This window comes from Apostichopus japonicus, chromosome 17 (assembly GCF_037975245.1).
Source record: "Apostichopus japonicus isolate 1M-3 chromosome 17, ASM3797524v1, whole genome shotgun sequence".
Classification (NCBI taxonomy): Eukaryota; Metazoa; Echinodermata; class Holothuroidea; order Aspidochirotida; family Stichopodidae; genus Apostichopus; species Apostichopus japonicus.
In genome coordinates this window covers 17,139,371-17,158,699 of record NC_092577.1, presented here as the reverse complement: position 1 = coordinate 17,158,699, position 19,329 = coordinate 17,139,371, and the positions used below count along the sequence as shown (strand labels likewise).

Below are 19,329 nucleotides of genomic sequence, written 5' to 3'. Positions count from 1 at the left end.
GACAGGAGTCTCTGTCTTGGCGTTGGAGACTTCTTCCAAGCATGTGATGAGATCATTCTTGGTACCAGTGAAGAGGTTTCCACCAGCAGACAGTGCAGGAGGACATGCCTGGTTCTCGTGACGAAAGAACTCCTCAAGGTTTCCATCCCTTGGCAGCTAATGTACAGGCGTGCGAAGAGTTCACGGTCATTCTTGACGGAGGCGAGCTGTTGCTGACCTTTGCTCTGGTTTCTTGGAGTGGAAGTGCTGAACACCTTCAGCTTGTTACGACGAATGGGGTCGTCCAGTGCCTTTGTTCTGTCCAACAGACACTCTCTGGTGGCTCTTGGCCAATCCTATTGGCTTTCATCACGGTCTCCACGGCTGCAGGACCTGCGATGTCCTTTGTGTCCAGTGTGACTAGATCCTGACTGTTCTCCTCGAATGGGTTGCCCATCTCCTCTATGACACCGACGAGAGAGCGAATATCTTTCACAAATGAGGCCTGTACACTTGGCGTCTGATCATGATGACGTGTGTCTGCTGTTTGCCGTCTCCAGTATTGGTTCCCGTCATGGAATTCTTCACCCTAGCAACTTCTGGTCCCGCAACCATCCAGCGACGAAGGGCACTAGGGTTGTCAGTGAGCCCAACTGCGCCACCGTCTCCTTTGATGCAGGCATTATTCTGCTCATGTGCCTGGTCAATCGGGATTGAAGAGAACACCATCTGTTTTCTGAACTGTGAAATGGCCTTCACTGAATTTCTTGGCTACGTCCCGGTGTTTGGTAGTGAGTTAGGCCATGTCCTTCAGGTGCACTGGTATCCACCTAGCATAGTGGGTATGATCTAGTGCGTGGAACCAGGTGACCAGCTCTGTCAGAGCATCGAGGTACATCATCAACGATCCCTGCCTGAGAGAACGCACATACACTAGAACCAACAGTTCTAGTTCCAGCACAGTTGCCCAATAGCGAAACTGGGGGATGTTGTCTCGTCTCTGGCGACACCAGTCTTCAAACGCAGGAAGGTCCTCTGCATCCCTGGTTTCTCCCAGACAGTAGTGGTTGTAGGCATGGTGTTGCAGGATGTACAGTGCTGCTGCAGTCACTTGATGTGCTCTTCTTGTGCGCAAGACATGAGATGCTCGCAGGAGTGAGTCTGCTGTCCCGGCTGTCGCAATCTCGGCTTGCACAAGTGCTTGCACCCAACCACTCCCTTGCAGCCAGTCCCCCAGTGTTTTCAGTGCCGCCATCTCTATGTGGAGACCACCAAACATCACCACTATGTGGTCTTCACCATAACTCTCTTGCCACTTCCACTGTATCTGCTTGGCCAAAGCAAACAGTGGCTGATCCAAGGTGACCACTGGTGTCCAGGATTCAGGTGTTCTACAACTTTCTTCACAACGTCCATTGCATGCCGAATCATGGCCACAGTGTGGGCACTTTCCAGGAAGAGTGGAAGCAGCGACGTGGGCAGATGACTCTAGCATCTGGTGGCTGTCGGCTGGCATGAAATGCAGCCCAAGATGTGTTTTCATTGTCCACTGTACCAGTGTTGTCTTCCAGGACTTGTTTTGCATTGCCTAGACATTGGTATTCTTCATCAGTCTGCTGTTTGAAGTCTCCTCTGGCCAATGACACAACTCCAGCAGCTGGGACAGGCGACTTCTTAATGCTGCTAGTGACAGGGGGTACATAAGTATAATAGTGCGGCAAAGGGGCGACAGTCTTGGACCGTGCATCCCCAGATTCTCCAGCAACGACGATGCTCCGATTTATTCCTTCGCCAGTGTAAGAAGGATGTTGTATGAGGGAGGTAGCGGTACCATGGAAGGAGTCTTTTGATGTTGTTGTACTAGGGTTGTGATCTATGTTGTCTACAGCGGCAGTTGTGAACACTTCGCCAAGCATTTTCGAAGGGCAGACCACTTGTTCTCTGTGAAACTGTTGGCAGACATTGTTGCCCAACTGTGCTGAGTGCTGGAGCACTCTATCATAACAGATGCTCAGGCAAAGGTCTGACAGTCTGTCGACCAATTCCTTCTTGCGTGTATGAGCATGCAACATCATCCCGATGTATGTTGGAAGTGGGGTCTCTTGTGCAACACTGTGGCTGACACAGGTGGATGATGTGGTGCCACGTGTTCGCTTGTGTTTTACGCTGTTGAACTTCAGTATCTGGGCTGAGGTATTTGCTGCAGGGTTAGTGTCTGCCATCTGGTCCTTGATGCTGGGTCCCTCTAGGATCATGCTGACTAGGGCAAGCAGCAACGGTGGCACATCTTGACATCCTCCAGGGAATCCTGTGAAGGGCTTGGCTTCTCCAAACATGTGACGGCGAACAATGTGTGCAGCACGGGCAAGATGGACTGCATCACTATCACTGTCCAGCTCGCAGGCTTTGTCAAGAGCAGCACCGAGATCTTCTTCAAATGCCATCAGGATGTCTCTCCCCTTGGTGTGTGCCCGCATGTCAGGAAACTGAGATAGCAGTCTCTGTTTCAGTCGTGTGGAGTGGAGTCTTGTGTCGAACTGCACTCCAAGCTGTTCCATTCTGGACTGATAGAGGTGGACAAGATCGGCCAATCTGAATACTGTTGCCGTCTCCTCATCTTGTCTGGTTTTTCCTGCACTAACCCCCCACCCTAAAAAAACCATCAAATGAAAGCTTATTCTGTCCTCTTTCAAACAAGCTATTTTCCAGGTCTGGGGGGTGTTCGGTGTAGGATTTGGGATTTTTTGAAAATCACCGGAAACCGGAACGCAAATTTTGCGCGCTTAACAGGTAAAGGGAGATCGAGAAGCGGCCATGTAATGTATAGCAGCCATTTTGAAATCCAATATGGCGGCCCATTGGTAAAAATACGCAATGCAGATTGTTACCATTGGATTCCTTGGCCCCCAAAACATACATTTAGACACCAAAATGAAGTCAATAGCAGCATTTGACCCAGAGATAATCGCAAATGTAGATTTCAAATGGCGGCCATTTTGAAATCCAATATGGCGGACATAAAGAGAGATTTCCCAATGGCCCAATATCTAAAAATGTTCGCAATATGTTAATGTTCATGTGTGCAAAATTTGGTGCTTGTATCACAAAATGCACAATAGGTTTGCTATGCTGCTACACTACATGGCAAATTTCACCAAATTCAAATTTTGCACTACATGGATACCAATTCATATCAAACCCCTCACATAGAAGAGCAGGTGGTGTAGCTCTTTATATTAAAAACAACATAGAATTCCATCAAATCCCTTTACAAATAACTCACTGTGATGCCCTAGGATTAGTCATTATGACTCCATATGAGCAAATGATAATCATTACCATATATCGCTGTCCTACAGTCAATCGAATAGACTTAGAAACTGACCTCAACAGTTTGCAACAACAGTTACTACCATACAACCCCATGTATACAATCATCACTGGAGACTTCAATCATGATTTAAACAAGCAAAATCCATTATTATCTTTAAATATGTTCCACCAATCGATCCAAGAATCAACAACATTGCAGCAAACACTCATTGATCATATCTACATCAAGCTTAAACCAAAGCAACACAAATCAGGCACATTCATAACTTACTATAATTACCACAACCCTATCTTTGTACAATTCTAAAAATCTCACCTTAATACATATTACTGTACTGTACAGTGCCTACTGTACATCTGCAGTAAATATTATACATGTGGTCAACATATATTCTCTACTACAAGTTATTTGACAGCATTCACATCCATCATATCTATATAATTGTGAGTTAGGCATCCTACCAAACATGTCTTTGCCTGAACCTCCGTACACCAGAGAGAATATCTACTAATTACTGAATTACTCTCATGTCTATTATTGTCAGTAACAAGTCGAATACTTCATATAACATGTACATTATGATATCAAATAACGTTAACCTTTTTTCTCTTATCATCACAGAATGTTAATCATCAAAGAGCTAGCTGAGCCGAAGCCAGCTCCATACAGTAAACTGTTCAAAGCTAAAGTTCTGCAAGTGAGCAACCACGCCCATTCAACACAAATGGACAACAGAAGGAACTTTATCACCTAGCCCTTTCAGACAACACAGGGGTTATTAATGCTATGCTCTTTGATGGTTCAAAACCGAAGACCCTCACCCAAGGGACAACTGTCATGATAACAAACTATATAATGAAGACACATAAATCAATAACAATCACCACTGCAACCAAAGTCTTCAAATGTGCCAAGATAGATGTTGAACAACGCTACAAAGACATGGCAAAAAACCTTATCAACCCTGCACCTAAGAAAGTGCAATCAATCAAACAGATGAAAGCTTCACCAACAAAAACCTTAACTTCTATTGAAGGCCAAATTATCAGGGGTAAGTACTATCATCTGCTCACAAACTTATATTACTATTTAATTTTAACGTAACTTAATTTCACTTAATACATGAAACAGTTGTTGTACAGTACCCAGTGGCACATCAATACAAGGTCTGGTGATTTCAGTGGTTTGGCTCTCAGCCAGATCACCTAATCCTAGCATTCATAGCTGCATTCTGCAGTAAAACATGACAATATTTTAGCCACTACCACAAACACAAATTGTCCCCCAAATTGCCCTTTAACTGGACTAGGCAATCTCATGCCTAATCACGGGTAGGTATTTCTGTTTTGTAGGTTACTTTACCGAAGGCAAACAAGTAGCTTAGATAAAGTCAAATTGGTAATAACAATGCTCTTGTACATGTGTGTGTGTAAACGTACTTTAAGTGTGTGATGTTCTAGCTTGAAACACAATACCTTAAGTAAGGTTACAACAGGAGATCTCATATTTGATACGTACTCCCAATAATAAGTACAGATGCAGTATTGATTTGTTGGAGTTCTAATATCAGTTGCCACCAAAACTTAAGGTATAAACATGCAAATGTCAAAAACGCTATAAATCAAGTTCATCTACAGTGATCATATGCACAATATTTACTTTGATATTGTACAACATTTTACTATACTTTCAACAAGGTCTCAAGTCATTTGAGGTCAGCAGTGGTTGAAATTTGGAAACCGTATAAACAAAACATCTCAAAATAAGGAGGTACAGCAGATCTCACATTTTGCATGTGGTTTCCCATAATGACAAATAAACCTTGTGTTTGGTGAAGATCAAATGTTAACTGGGGTGAGGAAAGGTTAACATGAACAAATCTCAAAACATCCATCTCAAGAACCTTAACATGAAGGAAAGATAATCTAAGTACTGTACAGCAGAACTCATACATGGTATGTTATTGGTTAGAACTTGTCACTATAATTCTTACCGTTAAGATTTTCCTCCAGGGAACAATGTATATCAGTGTCTTCACTCTGGTCTTGAATTGCGGTGAAAATCACATAAATGAATTTTAGAAACACTTGCCCATTATAAAACTCCAAAGGATTACAGTTCACTTTCTCGTTCTTCTATACCATTATAGGATGAAGCTGTTAAGCATGTTAATGTGAGAGGCCAACCATCTGCAGTACGTGACATATTTGTCAAGGACAATACAGATGAACTGGAAGTTGCATTGTGGAGAGGAAATGCAGAGACTACAGCAACACTTCATGACTGGGTACAAATTACAAATGTTGTTGTCAACGAACCAAACTCTTATCATCCTCAAACGTTTGTGGCTACTACACAAAATACGACAATCTCGATTAGTACAACATTGGGCATTTTCTTCAATTAGAGGAATAACAACACCGCTAATGATTCATCAACGTCAGTTCAGAAAACACCAAAGAACGTTTCAAAAGGCCACTATTTGGCCAACTTTTCTCTTTCCTTTCGTTTTTTATTTACTACCAACATTGTATGGCATCCAACTATAGTAAAAACAGAGACATAATTGTTAAAAACTTCAGCATATGCATGTATTGCCACAGTTGCTCCTCATTTTCGAATGAATAACAAAGTCATTTCAATTTCTGGTTATATCTGAACACCACCAGAATATGAAGCAGCTATCAACATCATTGCCTTCACAGCGAGTGACAACAACTTCAGCATACTGTGTTCTACTGGAGATGACACTACAGAGTATTCTGTGACGGATGTCATCATGAAAGAAATAATGGGATTGCCATCGGCAGCATCGCTCCATGATGTGGAAGAAGCCTTGACACTGGAACTCCCGATGACAGTAACTGTCACCATGCGCAGAAATGCAATTTTAGGTTTGGCACCAGTAGCAGACAAACTTCTGGATTCAGACTCATAAAAAGTTACACTGAGTTGGTCAACCGCACATTCTTTCCCAAATGATATCTACCTCATCAAAGCCAAGGCTACGCACAATCTGCAAGTGAAATGTGCTGGATACGTGTGCTGGTTTATGTAGCCCTGTCCAGTGTTGAAGAAACTATACACATCGGCTCTCACCTTGAACACTCATTTCACTTTTGACTGTTTACTTGTTTCAGGATTTTATATCATTTTTCTTGTAGATTAAGTTTAGATTTAGTTTCTTTGATTAACTTCCTTTCTTTTTTTCTTCAGTATTTGTGAAAAGTATTCTGTTAGAGTGCCACTGTAAAAAAAAGGAAACAAATGGAAAAACAGCAGAAAGCGGAAACCTAGTAGTAATTTTACACCCGGGTAATGACAGTGACGGATACCAATGTACTCGCTGCAAACACTAGTGGAAGCTAAATTTATGTTTACTTACAATTCCTACTACCCAAGTACATTCCACTTTATAGTTCCAGTCACTTTATTAGCAGCACAAATATACCATATATACACATCACCTGACATATTTCACTAGTTATGTTAGATGACCCACACTTTTGCACTAATGATTATGCACAGTTTATTAACCATGTATTAATTCCAACATCTTTAGTAAGCTTCCAAAACTATAAACTACTGTCACAAGGCTGTCATGTTTATAATATCACTTCAGCAACAATTGTTCAGTAAATTATCACCCTAAGATGCTTCTCCTACAGCATACAATAGGTGATCAATAATTGTGGTCATAGTGTTCAGAGTCATATGCTGAAGACATAAGAGCCATCCAGAGGTCCTCTGATGTCATTGTGTGAAAAAAAGCATGCTTCTACTACACCATTAAAGGGTTTTGATATATAAGTTGTATCCTCAAAAGTCAGTGGTATAGCAGTATTCAGTAGTTTCAACTATAAAACTCTTTGTCTCAAGCATTCCAAATATTCAACAACTTCCTCAGTCTCACCAACTTTTCTTCTTATCTCTCATTTTTGGTTTTAATGACAATGGTAACCTCTGTAGTCATGTGTGTGAATGGGTGTGTGCGTTTGTGTTTCTATCTGACCGAGGACTTGAACAAAAGAATTTCAGGTCCTCGGTTGTGATTTGTAAAGAATCACCAAGTCCTCGGAAGAATTCTATTGTATGGGGTATTGTTAAGGTTAGGGTACGTGGATTTGAACAATGGAAAATACAATGGGGTCCTCGGTTGGAATGAAACACAAACATGTGTGAGTGTGTATGTGGACATGTCTCATGAATACAGTATAAGGTATGTAGGTGTACCACATTGGGGCAATGAAACCTATTGTTGTTGGTTAAGGTAAAAGGTCATTTGGGTTCAGCATGTTTCAAATGAACCTTGTAAATATGGTATCCCAAGGAGGGAAGCTTTGATTATTTTCATAGTAAGTTTGTATGTGTACTAAATGTGAGTACAAGACGCCTATTGTTTCTAATATAGGCCATAGGTCGTCATTTGGCGTCAACAGCTCAAATTGTGAAAGGCTTGTAAACACGATATCACAATGAGAGGAGCCCGGATTAATCTCATATTGTGTGTATGGGCCTACAAATACATAAAGCCTATTATTTTTTACAAAGGTCATTTGGGGTCCCAAGGGTCAAATTACGAAAGCCTGTATAAGTGATTTATCAGGGATGATTTGACAGATCAAGTATTGTTATCATCCTGTCTATAGCCTACAGTGTGTTTCATTTATATTCTGTCAGATTATTTATGTTACATCATTAAAACCTGAATGCAGTTTCGCGTTCTCATAAAATGTTCAGCATGATAGCTTCATGAATAGTATATATTCTATGAAAAACATTAGGTATTGTTAAACAATTCTGATAAGTTGTGAACTACCGCACCATTGTTGCTCTTGCCATAGTATTGATTATGAACTTTTAACAACTTCTTTTTAGTCTCAATATCTACATTGACCTTTCAAAACTGTTCAAATAAACATGTAAACTATTAAACGACAGACAAATAAATACGTGAATCAACTATCCTCATCTTAATTCTCTTATTTTTCTATACATATGAATTCTTATCAATACTCATGGGCAGAGTGGTTACGAATTTTCGTTACCGCATTTCTAGTTTCACGTTGTGACTGGCTTAAATTTTCCACATGTTACAATACTTAATATTTATTTTGTTATTATGTACTATTGTAGCTTTAAAAGTACACCATCTTTTATATCTTTACTTTATTCTGTAAGAATTACCACTCTGTAAATATTGTTTATTCAATGAGCGAGCCAGTGGGCTCGTGATCCAATAAAAGAGAAAAAAAAAAAACCGGTTCTCGTCCGAACACCGAGCAACGTAGAGCGCAGTCAGTACTTGGATGGGTGGCCGCCTGGGAATACTGGGTGCCGTAGACATTTCTTTTCATAATTACAACACTGTCTTGCCACAAGGAAAGCGATTTTAAAATCGAATATATTAAGAAATAACTCGATTGTTTTTATATATTATGATTGTATACATATATATGTAAAATATAGATTAACATAATATATATTAAATCCATTCTTATATAATATATATATTAAATCCACTGATAATAACCTACCAAACAACTAGCCTACATTTCACCTCTTGTAATGTCTACGGCCACATCACGTTGACTATACCGGTTCTCGTCCGATCACCGAAGCTAAGCAACGTAGAGCGCAGTCAGTACTTGGATGGGTGACCGCCTGGGAATACTGGGTGCCGTAGGCTTTTATTTTCATAATTGACAACACTATGTTGCCACGACGATGAGAAATTAAAATGGCCTACATTAATGTCACTATGGATCAGCGACCTCTAACTATTATCGGAGTTTATGCTCCCAACATAATTATGGAAAGGAAACAATTGTACCTTGACCTGAACCACTATGTTAATGTGACTCAAAATCCGATAATACTAACCGGAGATTTTAATAACGTTTTAAACCTTTACAAAGACAGATACCCACCGAAAACGCATTCAGATAGCTCGAGAAAACCGTTGAAAGATATAATGGAAAATTTTGACCTTATAGATATTTGGCGATATCGAAACCCAAACAAAATCGAGTTTACAGGGACCAGAAACACCGTAGACGGGTCTTTTTCATCGGGAATAGATCGGTTTCTTATCTCCAAAAGCCTTGCCCACAATGTTAATGTAAGCCAACACATAACATACCCCCGGTGGGATCATAATATATTAATGTTACGCCTGGATTTTGAAAATCTAACTCGGGGACCAGGCTATTGGATTTTCAACAATTCTCTTCTACTGGACGACGGGTACTGTGAGGGTATTAGAGAAGTTATAAAAATTCCCAAAATTACAATCACTATGAAAGTGATTTTTTCGCCTGGTACGACAACCTTAAACATTCGATACAGTGAAGAACTATCAAATACTCAAAGAGGAAGAAAAAAAAGCAACGTCGACTGAAAACGAAATTAATAAAACAACTCAACTATGAAAGAGTGAAGGCTGAGAAATACCCTGACTATGATATTACTTTCTTGAAGCGCCTTCAAAGCGAACTAAATGAGATTGAAGTTGACGAACTGAAAGGAATTTCACTCACAAACTGCAGTGGTATGAAAACGGCGAAAAATCAACAAAAATTTTTCTCAATCTGGAAAAAAAGCACGCAAAAACGAAGTCATGAGACAACTGACAACCGTGAATGGACAAGTTTTTACAGAACAAGAGGACATCATAACCGAACAGGTTAATTTCTACAAGGAACAATATACTGATCATCCAACAGATGACAAATCAAAAACTGAAGTACTCGAGAATATTTCCAAAACACTGTCTTCGGCAGATCTATGTGACGAACATCTCTCAGTTGCCGAACTCAAAGCTGCTCTCGATTCAATGGAGAACAACAAACGCCCAGGACTCGATGGCCTAACCGTCCAGTTTTTCAAAACATTCTGGTATGATGTTATCAACATCTTAGAGAAACTTATCACCGAAATTTTCAATTGTAATATGCTTTGTGGTTCTATGAAAACTGGAGTACTCACGTTGATTCCTAAGAAGGTAACATTAGCTATATCACTAATTGGAGGCCCATAAATCTTCTCAACACCGACTACTAAATCTCTAGCCAATAGAATGTCAAAGGATATCAGCGAACTCATCTCCGATGACCAGTCGTGCTGTATACCTAATAGGGACATTTCATTACTATGCAGAATATTATTAACTTTATCAATGAAAACAACTCTAACGGCTTGATACTTAAGTTTGATCAGTACAAGGCTTTTGATAGAGTTAATCACAGTTACCTCTTTAGTGTCATGGAAAAAATGTGTTTTGGTCTTCTATTACAAAAGTGGATTAAAATCCTTTACAATGATATTTTCTGTTATATCAAGCATAACGGGCACATCTCTAATTCATTCCCCGTCTCAAGGGGTGTCCGTGAAGGATGCCCAATTTCCCAATTTATATGTGTTAAGCTGTGAACCCTTCCATGACGCTATCCAAAACTGCCCCTCCAGTTCTGGGATCAAATATTGTGATATTGGGGCCAAATATATTCCAACATGCCGGCACTTCATTTTTGGGATCGAATACTTCTAGTATCACTTAAATTTTTCGTGTAATTGAGTTGTACGAAAGAGCGTGAGGCTCAAAGTGCAACTACAACAAAACAGAAGCCCTTGCCCTCGGTCGTTCATCCTTGGCCGACCATCAGTTCAAATTCCCGGTTAGACACGACTATATACAATTTTAGGTGTTGCTATTGGGTCTTGCGGTGGTGGAAATTCCAAAAACTATCATTGAAGTGTAAAGTTTTGGTCATTAATTCACTGGTGAATTCCCGCCTTGTCTCTCTAATGTCTCTCCTCTCCGTCCCTGATTGGGTTATCAGTACTATGCGTAATAGTGTTATCGAATTCTTTTGGAACGATAAAAAACACTGATTAAGTACGGAACACTGTTGCTCCCAGTACAACAGGGGGCCTTCAAGCTTTGCAACCTTGAAATTCTTTGCGACTCTATCAGAATCAAAACTGTCAGTAAACTTTGCCATATTATGTTATATAACCTAAACCATTACGAAAATATGCTACTAGGCACATCTATCTTCCAAATTCTACCGCATTGCAAATCAGTGCGTGATCTATACCCTTACTACAGGGAAATATTGCTTGCATGGAAGAGAATTACACAAGGGCGATTTTGTCGGCCTATTACGAGGAAGGAAATTTTGTTACAACCTTTATTCCAAAACCCACTGATTTGCGACGATCAGGATAAAACCTGTTTCAATAGAAATTTCATTAATGGTGGCATTATACGGATGGGTGATCTTATGTACGAGACTATACCAACTCACCTCCCGGCCGAAGCCGTTTATTATTGCATTGCATTGGCAAATCCTGATAAAACACTTAGTGTGAACGAGGTACAAGATATAATCTCCAACCTAATTAAAGCCTTTCCATCCGAATGGCTGGAAGCCATTTATTCATCCGATGTCATTGTGTCGTCGCAACCTGACCCTAATTGCGGGATTCGTTTCATGAATGGGAGCAAACACATCGATGCATCTGGCATTACATGTCCGATTGCCTCTAATCTGCTCCGTTCTGTTACACTTCCATACCTAAAGGTGAAAGTTACCGGAATACTACTTTTCCAGATACCGACTATGAAAATAGATGGTCAAATATTTATAGATTTCGTAAAATGTTTCATGATGCAGATCTTGATTTGCAAATTATACATGTAAATTTTCTATCATGGACTCACCTAGTTGTGTTTTATGTAGAACAGCCAGTGAGTCGTTAAGCCACCTGTTTATTGATTGTGTTAAGGTAAATACCATGTGGAATTCCATCGTTACTAAACTGGGGAAAGTTTATAAGGCCAACGACCTAACACAGTGGCGTAATACTACTCTGCTTGGGACCGGGCTTAACCGTAAGAAACCCGAGGGAAATATATTCGACTGCATCTTTAACTTGTACAAAAATACAATATGGAGCTATAGATGTTTTCAAGTATGTACTAGTAGCGACACAACTAATAGCCACAACGTCAACTTATTCATTCTTTTTCATGTTTCATTTAAAAAGAAACTTTAACACTATTTTCCAGGTATATAAAAAGATGCATCGTACCCATTTTTTTTTTATATGTTCGGGCAAGAAAATGTTGTAATAAGATACAGATCCGAGAACGATTTTAGCTACAACTTCGACAGATGACAGCGTTGATTATACCGGTTCTCGTCCGATCACCGAAGTCAAGCAACGTAGAGCGCAGTCAGTACTTGGATGGGTGACCGCCTGGGAATACTGGGTGCCGTAGGCTTTTATTTGTTTAATAATTGATAACACTATATTGCCACGAGAAATCGAAATAACCTACGGCCATATCACGTTGACTATACCGATTCTTATCCGATCACCGAAGTCAACCAACGTATGGGATGTGTGAAGACCCAAGGCCAGTGGATAGTTACCCTGAGAAATAAGGATGACGTTGAACTACTTCAAGAAACAGGATTGCAGTTAGGAGACGATCTGGTAAATATTGTGGGAGTTACGAAGACCATTCTGACCGTCAGTGTATTCGGAGTACCCCGTATACGTTGATGACAGCGAGATATCAGACAAATTAGAAGAATTTGGCTGCAAATTAAGGAGCAATTGGGTGAATACACTTTATGACGACTTCCCCGAAATTGAGAACGGAATACGCTTTGTACCACTGGAGATGCCAAACAACGCGAAATCCTTACGCAATTATTGTCCCTGGCATTCATTTGAGATTAAAGCACAATGGCAAATTACCGTGTGTGCAACCTTTGTTTATCAGAAGACCATATTATGCGTGACTGTCAGCACTATTGTTGTCGCACATGTGGTGAACAAGGACATCCCGCAAGCCGATGCCCAAAAGCAACAATAAGATGCTACAAGTGAAACGACCGTGCGTTGGGCCAATGCTGGCTAATGGTTGACAGACGTTGGCAATGGTTGGTGTAATGTTGAGTTGGTTTAACGTTGGGCCAACATTTGTTTACCAACACATATTCTCAAACTGTTGTTCTTTACACGTTTCACCAACATTGGACCAATATTTACCAGCCGACTGTTGGTCTTAATACGTTAAACCAACATTGGGCCAGCGCTGGTCTGCCAACTGTTGGGCTCTATATGTTGAACTAACAATATGCCAACATTCGCCAGCCAACTGTTGGTCTTTACACGTTCAACCAACTTTGGGCCAATATTTACAAACCAAATGTTGGGTTTTACACGTTAAACCAACAGTAGGCCAGCAACGGCCAGCCAACTATTGGGCTATATACGTTAAACTAACAATTGGCCAACATTCGCCACCCAACTGTTGGTCTTTACACCCTACACCAACATTGGGCCAACATTTAGCAGCCACCTGTTGGTCTTCATACCTTAAAAGAACATTGGGCCAATATTTACCAGCCAACTGTTGGGATTTACACGTTCAACCAACTTTGGGCCAATATTTACAAACCAAATGTTGGGTTTTACACGTTAAACCAACAATGGGCCAACCTTTACCAGCCAACTGTTGGGATTTACACGTTAAACTAATATTAGGCCAGATATCTGTTTGGGCTTTAAAAGTTAAATCGTCATTGGGCCAACATTCGCCAGCAAACTGTTGGGCTTTACATATTAAACCAACATTTGGCCAACATTCGTCAGCCAACTGTTCTGATTAATACTTTAAGCCAAAACCGGGCCAACATTCGCCAGACAACAGTTGGGCCGCATACAACTAATAAACTAATAATAATAAACTAATATTGGGGCCGATATTCGCCAACCAACTGTTGTTCTTAAAATGCCGCTTAGTTCACTCTATAACTTGTAATGTTGAACTTTACCACCGATCGGCAGCGAGGTTGCAGGCGTGGCATTTGACTATACTGCCTGCCAATTAATGACGTTACCATCTTAACACTCCCCAAGTAATATGTTATCCAATTACTATGCAAACCCCAGAAAGATACCATGTGTACATTTAGATCGTAGCAGGATCATCTTCAGAGGCTAAATGACAACTACAGTGATAGAAGGGACAAAAACACGCACAGAAAACACGCACAGAAAACAGACAGGTTAATGAGCACGGTGAACACAATGAGATAGATGAATTGGGATTAAGGGGATGCTTATAATCCCCTTTCATCTATCTCATTGTGTTCACCGTGCTCATTAACCTATCTGTTTTCTGTGTAGTATCTGTTCCCTTTCGAGGGGAATGCTGATGCACACCCGACGATGATCACACAGTCACAGTCCCGATGCAAGGGGACTGGGGCTGAGAGCGGATCAGTCGTTTGGTAGTTTGGTTTTCGTGCCCAGGTTGTTTCCTGGGTGACTTTTTCTTAAAAAGTATCTGTTTTCTGTGTGTGTTGTGTCCCTTCTGTTACTGTACTCATTTAGCCTCTGGCCAACTTACTTTTACACATTCAACTGCCTATAAGCTGTTCGGGTTTTTCTTCTGGGTAGTTGAAGATATAGGATAATAGATAATAAAAAAGTCAACAAAGACTGAGCCAATTGCTTCTTTCTTTGAATTCTCCAACTGACTCGAAATACGACTATGAGATGGTGATAATTTAGGGCGCAGAAATTCAACACGAGTTAGTACGCGCACAGCGCGCTGAAATTGTTTTGCCCCTACCGGAGAGTGGTGGCCTCCATGGATAGCAAGGTGTTCCAATATCTTATTAGGGGAACAAGGGATGTGTGGGGGGGGGGGGTGCATGTATATTGAGAGAAATTTCAAACATATTTCTTACTTCTATTTAAAAATCAAATTTTTGGCACCCCTTCGATGCCCATATAAGTCATATTTTGTTAAGTGTTAAGGCCTATGTTTTTTATTTTTTTGGGTGAAAAGTACGTAGGCCCCACTCCTCCCTTCCCCCACCTCACGCTTCCTACGCCAATATGAACGACTTAGTGAAATGCTTTCTGACCGTCGAACTAAGATACGTGGACCAACGCAGCTAGCAGCATGTATATCGGTGAGTCATACCCAAGGACGTAGGGCCAGATGATGGGGGGGGGGGGGGTGTAGGGTGTGAAGTTCCAACTGGGTGGGCTTTGAAGCCAAAAAATTCTATACCATGCACAACAAACAGACTGATAGTGATTAACTACTACTCATCCGACTATAATATAGCTGATACTAGGTTATGAAAATACTTTGCCAGGAACGGATGAAGCATTTGGAAATAGAAGGGGCTGAATTTGTTAGGGCAAACCCCAACATAGCGAGCACAAAAGACACGCGGCCCGACAAACAAAAAAAGATGCCCTGAAATGCGATTTCCCGGAACATGAGAAATAAAAGTATACCCTATTTGTGGATAGAATGTTTAGGGGTCTACCAAAGAAGGGAGAGGAGGTCGGGCTGGGTGCCCTCCCTTTGACCCGCGGCTATTTATATAGTAGTAATACAAAGCAGGTAAGGACTAACTTGTTGCTAAGTGGCGTAGGTAGACATTTTGTGTGTGTGGGCGGTACGAGTGGGTCAAGGACCCACATTTCCCAAGAGATTACTATCTTCAAATAGCACGAAGAGAAAATGTTGTGATTCCTGTCCTGTGGGATGAGTCTAAGAGAAGGGGGTGTCTCCCTCCCCTTTAAGAAATTTTTGAATTGTCAAGATGCAATTTGGTGCTATATTTTGCATCTTTGAAGTAATTGATGTTGAAGAATTTTTGAGGTTATTTTCGTCGGCCGTTTGAACTACTGTGTGCTGCATATAATGATACATTATAGACTTAACGTTATGTAATGGTTTTCATATGTTTATTCACAATTGTCGGACGTTTGAACACAGTTTTGCAGGATTACAAACCTTAAGTTGGTCTACTAATTCCGTTGTAAGGGATTTTAATTAACATAAAAAAAGTCCGACATATACTTTGGATGGTTTGAGGGAAATCGCCCTGGCCCCTCTTCGCTAATGGTACATTTAGCATTTTGGAAATGTAGGATATTACAACACTATATATTACAATTGAAATTGAGATAAATTACAGGAAACAAACATACATTAGGGCGGACAGCACGCGAATTCTGTGGGTATAATTGCATGAAAATAATATATAAAATCACTAACAGGAATAACTTAATAAACCTAGTCGGAAAATTAGTAGTACCATGGCAGTCGGAAATTCCGACTGTCGCTCTCCGATTTTCCAACTATAAGCAATTTTTCCAAGATTGGGGGCAGGGGGGGGGGGTGACACACTCCCACATCCCCCTCTATCGTCGTCCCTGGTCATACCATTACGGTGGCCAAGAGGTTCATGTGCTGAAATCTATGCTCGATTTCCCATCTGTTGAAATTCATGTGTTCAAACTGTGAAGTTCATGTATTTAACTCACATGCGTTGAAATCGAAGTTGATTGAGATATGATCATTTCAGCAGATGTGATTTTAACACATTTAAATCGATTTTAAAACATGAACCCATATCTTGAATTGAATTCGATGCATATTGAAATCTAATATTGATTTCAACACATGAACTTCCAGGCCACCGTTTACCCTGGAGATATTCTCACTTGACAAAGTACAAATTTGCAGTGCTCAAAATATTTCCCTAATTCGTAAAATAAGTACACCACCGAGACGACCTACCTGAAGGTACAGTGGCCGAGAAGTTCATGGCGTTGAGTAACCGCTCTCACGCAAATCAAAACCAAAGAACGTAGAGCGTCACAGGCGCCTTTGGCGCTCTATAATATTTGATCACGAGTGGCAACGTTACGTAAAATCCACGTCACATTTTACCGCCATTTACTAGTTACACGCACGGTTAACTGATAAGTGAGTGAATGAAGTAAAGAAATCAAGAAGGCATCATTGCAACGTCTTTTTTAGCAACGTTCGTAGGCTACATTTAGTTTCATAATACCACAGAACTATACGAGGAAGATATTTTGGCTCGCAGGTTGTGATTAATTATTGATATTTACACTATTTTTAGTTAAGAATGATGATATAGGACTGGCCTAGGCCCAACTGGTGTCGCTGATACTAGGCAAGGCCCAACGTTAGCACTTGTGATTGTACTACCACGTGAGGCATATGATTGTATGCATCAGTTGTGCATAGGCTTTATCCCAGGGTGGATCGTGGGTTGGAAGGGGACACTTGACAATTCTACTATTTGTTGCAGAATCAGTACAGTAACCATATCTATATCTATATATCTATCTATCTCTATATATCTATCTATCTCCCCCTCCCTATCTCCCCCTCCCTATCTCCCCCTCCCTATCTCCCTCTCTCTTTATCTCCCTCTCTCTTTATCTCCCTCTCTCTTTATCTCCCTCTCTCTTTATCTCCCTCTCTCTTTATCTCCCTCTCTCTCCATCTCCCTCTCTCTCCATCTCCCTCTCTCTTTATCTCCCTCTCTCTTTATCTCCCTCTCTCTTTATCTCCCTCTCTCTTTATCTCCCTCTCTCTTTATCTCCCTCTCTCTTTATCTCCCTCTCTCTTTATCTCCCTCTCTCTTTATCTCCCTCTCTCTTTATCTCCCTCTCTCTTTATCTCCCTCTCTCTTTATCTCCCTCTCTCTTTATCTCCCTTTATATATATATATAAATATATATATATATATATATAATTGGGAGGGGGGGGTCAAAGTTGCCATTGAAATTTGTACATTCCTCCAACGTTCATTAGTCTTATTACCTTTATTATATAGTTCGCACCGCCATTTATGTCATATTCTTTCCTCTCATTATTTTCATTCTCCGTTCCGTAATTAATTTCTGTAACGTATATTATGTTGCCATTGAACTATTCGTCTGTTAATTTCATAACTGAGTACCGTAATTAACTTCTGTAACGTATATTAATTAGGCCTATTCCTATCCCAAAGTTGGGGGAAACGTCCAGTAAGGTTGGGCGAAATGGTCTCATTGGGCGAAATGAGAGTTGGCTGAAATGACCAGCTTCCCCCGCCCGCACCAGAACGTCTCCGCTATAAGCTAAAACATGCCCGCGGTGAAATGAACCTTAGCCTATAGTCTACAAACAGAGCATTTTAAATTGAACCAAATTACATTGAAAAATATCAGTGACAAAATTAAGAGTGCAAAAATGTTAATTTAATAAAATTAGATTGTGTCACCGACATTCTTTCCCCAATAGTACAATTTAACAATAGGCCTAAACCAAATTCGAAATCTAATGTCGCCGAAATTCGTCACTAGAATGATTTTCTGTTTGTCTCCAATACACCTGCTACAGCAAATTTACAAATGCACCTGTTACTATAGCAGGGTCCGACAAATACCCTCGCCAGGTCGCCATTGGCGAGTTGATTTCACGTTTTGGCGACCAGAAACTGTATTGCACTTAATTGACAGTTTGGCGAGTGGCACAATACTCCAGCTAGCCTAAATCCTACAGTATAAGTTTAGCCTAATGTCAGCGTACTAAGAAACATACGTCTACAATAACTCAGTATTTTGGATCCTATTACCAAATGTTTTATTGTAAATCATCACCAAATTTGATAGATGTAGATCTAATATGACTTACAAGGTTAGGTCAAACCTGCAAGTTTCGTTAACTATGAGAAATCGACACACCGTGCTGTCCGTCGGGACTGCTTACACTGGCACCAAACACGTCCCAATGCATGCAGTACTACCAGAGCACTACACACATGTTTACATACATACCGATCTATTTTGGCTTTAGGTATTTTCCGTTGAATAGCTTTAATCACTGGTGTCAGCTTTTATCGATGAATCTTAAACTTACGTTGGTAACTACCTATGCCGTACCACACTACACTGAAGAAAGTTAAGTTTGTAAGTCCTAAGCAAAAATTTCCGCGACACAAGTGTATGGATTTTAGTGTGTGAGCTGGTGAACATAACTAGGTACAAGGTTTTTCTCGATGCCGTATGAACGTTCCGACTCGGATGCTTACACTTTTTTATATCACATACCATTATATTAAGTTACAAAGTAAACATTACTAACGGACCTACGACTAAAATGACAA

General features: G+C 40.5%; 1 long non-coding RNA gene and 1 other non-coding gene across 3 annotated transcripts in view; one reads left to right on the top strand and one right to left on the bottom strand.

Moving 5' to 3' along the window:
• The window catches only part of LOC139954995 (uncharacterized), a 341,522-nt gene that overhangs the window by 23,055 nt on the left and 299,138 nt on the right, over positions 1 to 19,329 (bottom strand). The window lies entirely within an intron of this gene.
• LOC139955131 (5S ribosomal RNA) lies at positions 8,884 to 9,002 on the top strand. Its single transcript, XR_011788383.1, has one exon. It is a non-coding gene; the product is annotated as a 5S ribosomal RNA (ribosomal RNA).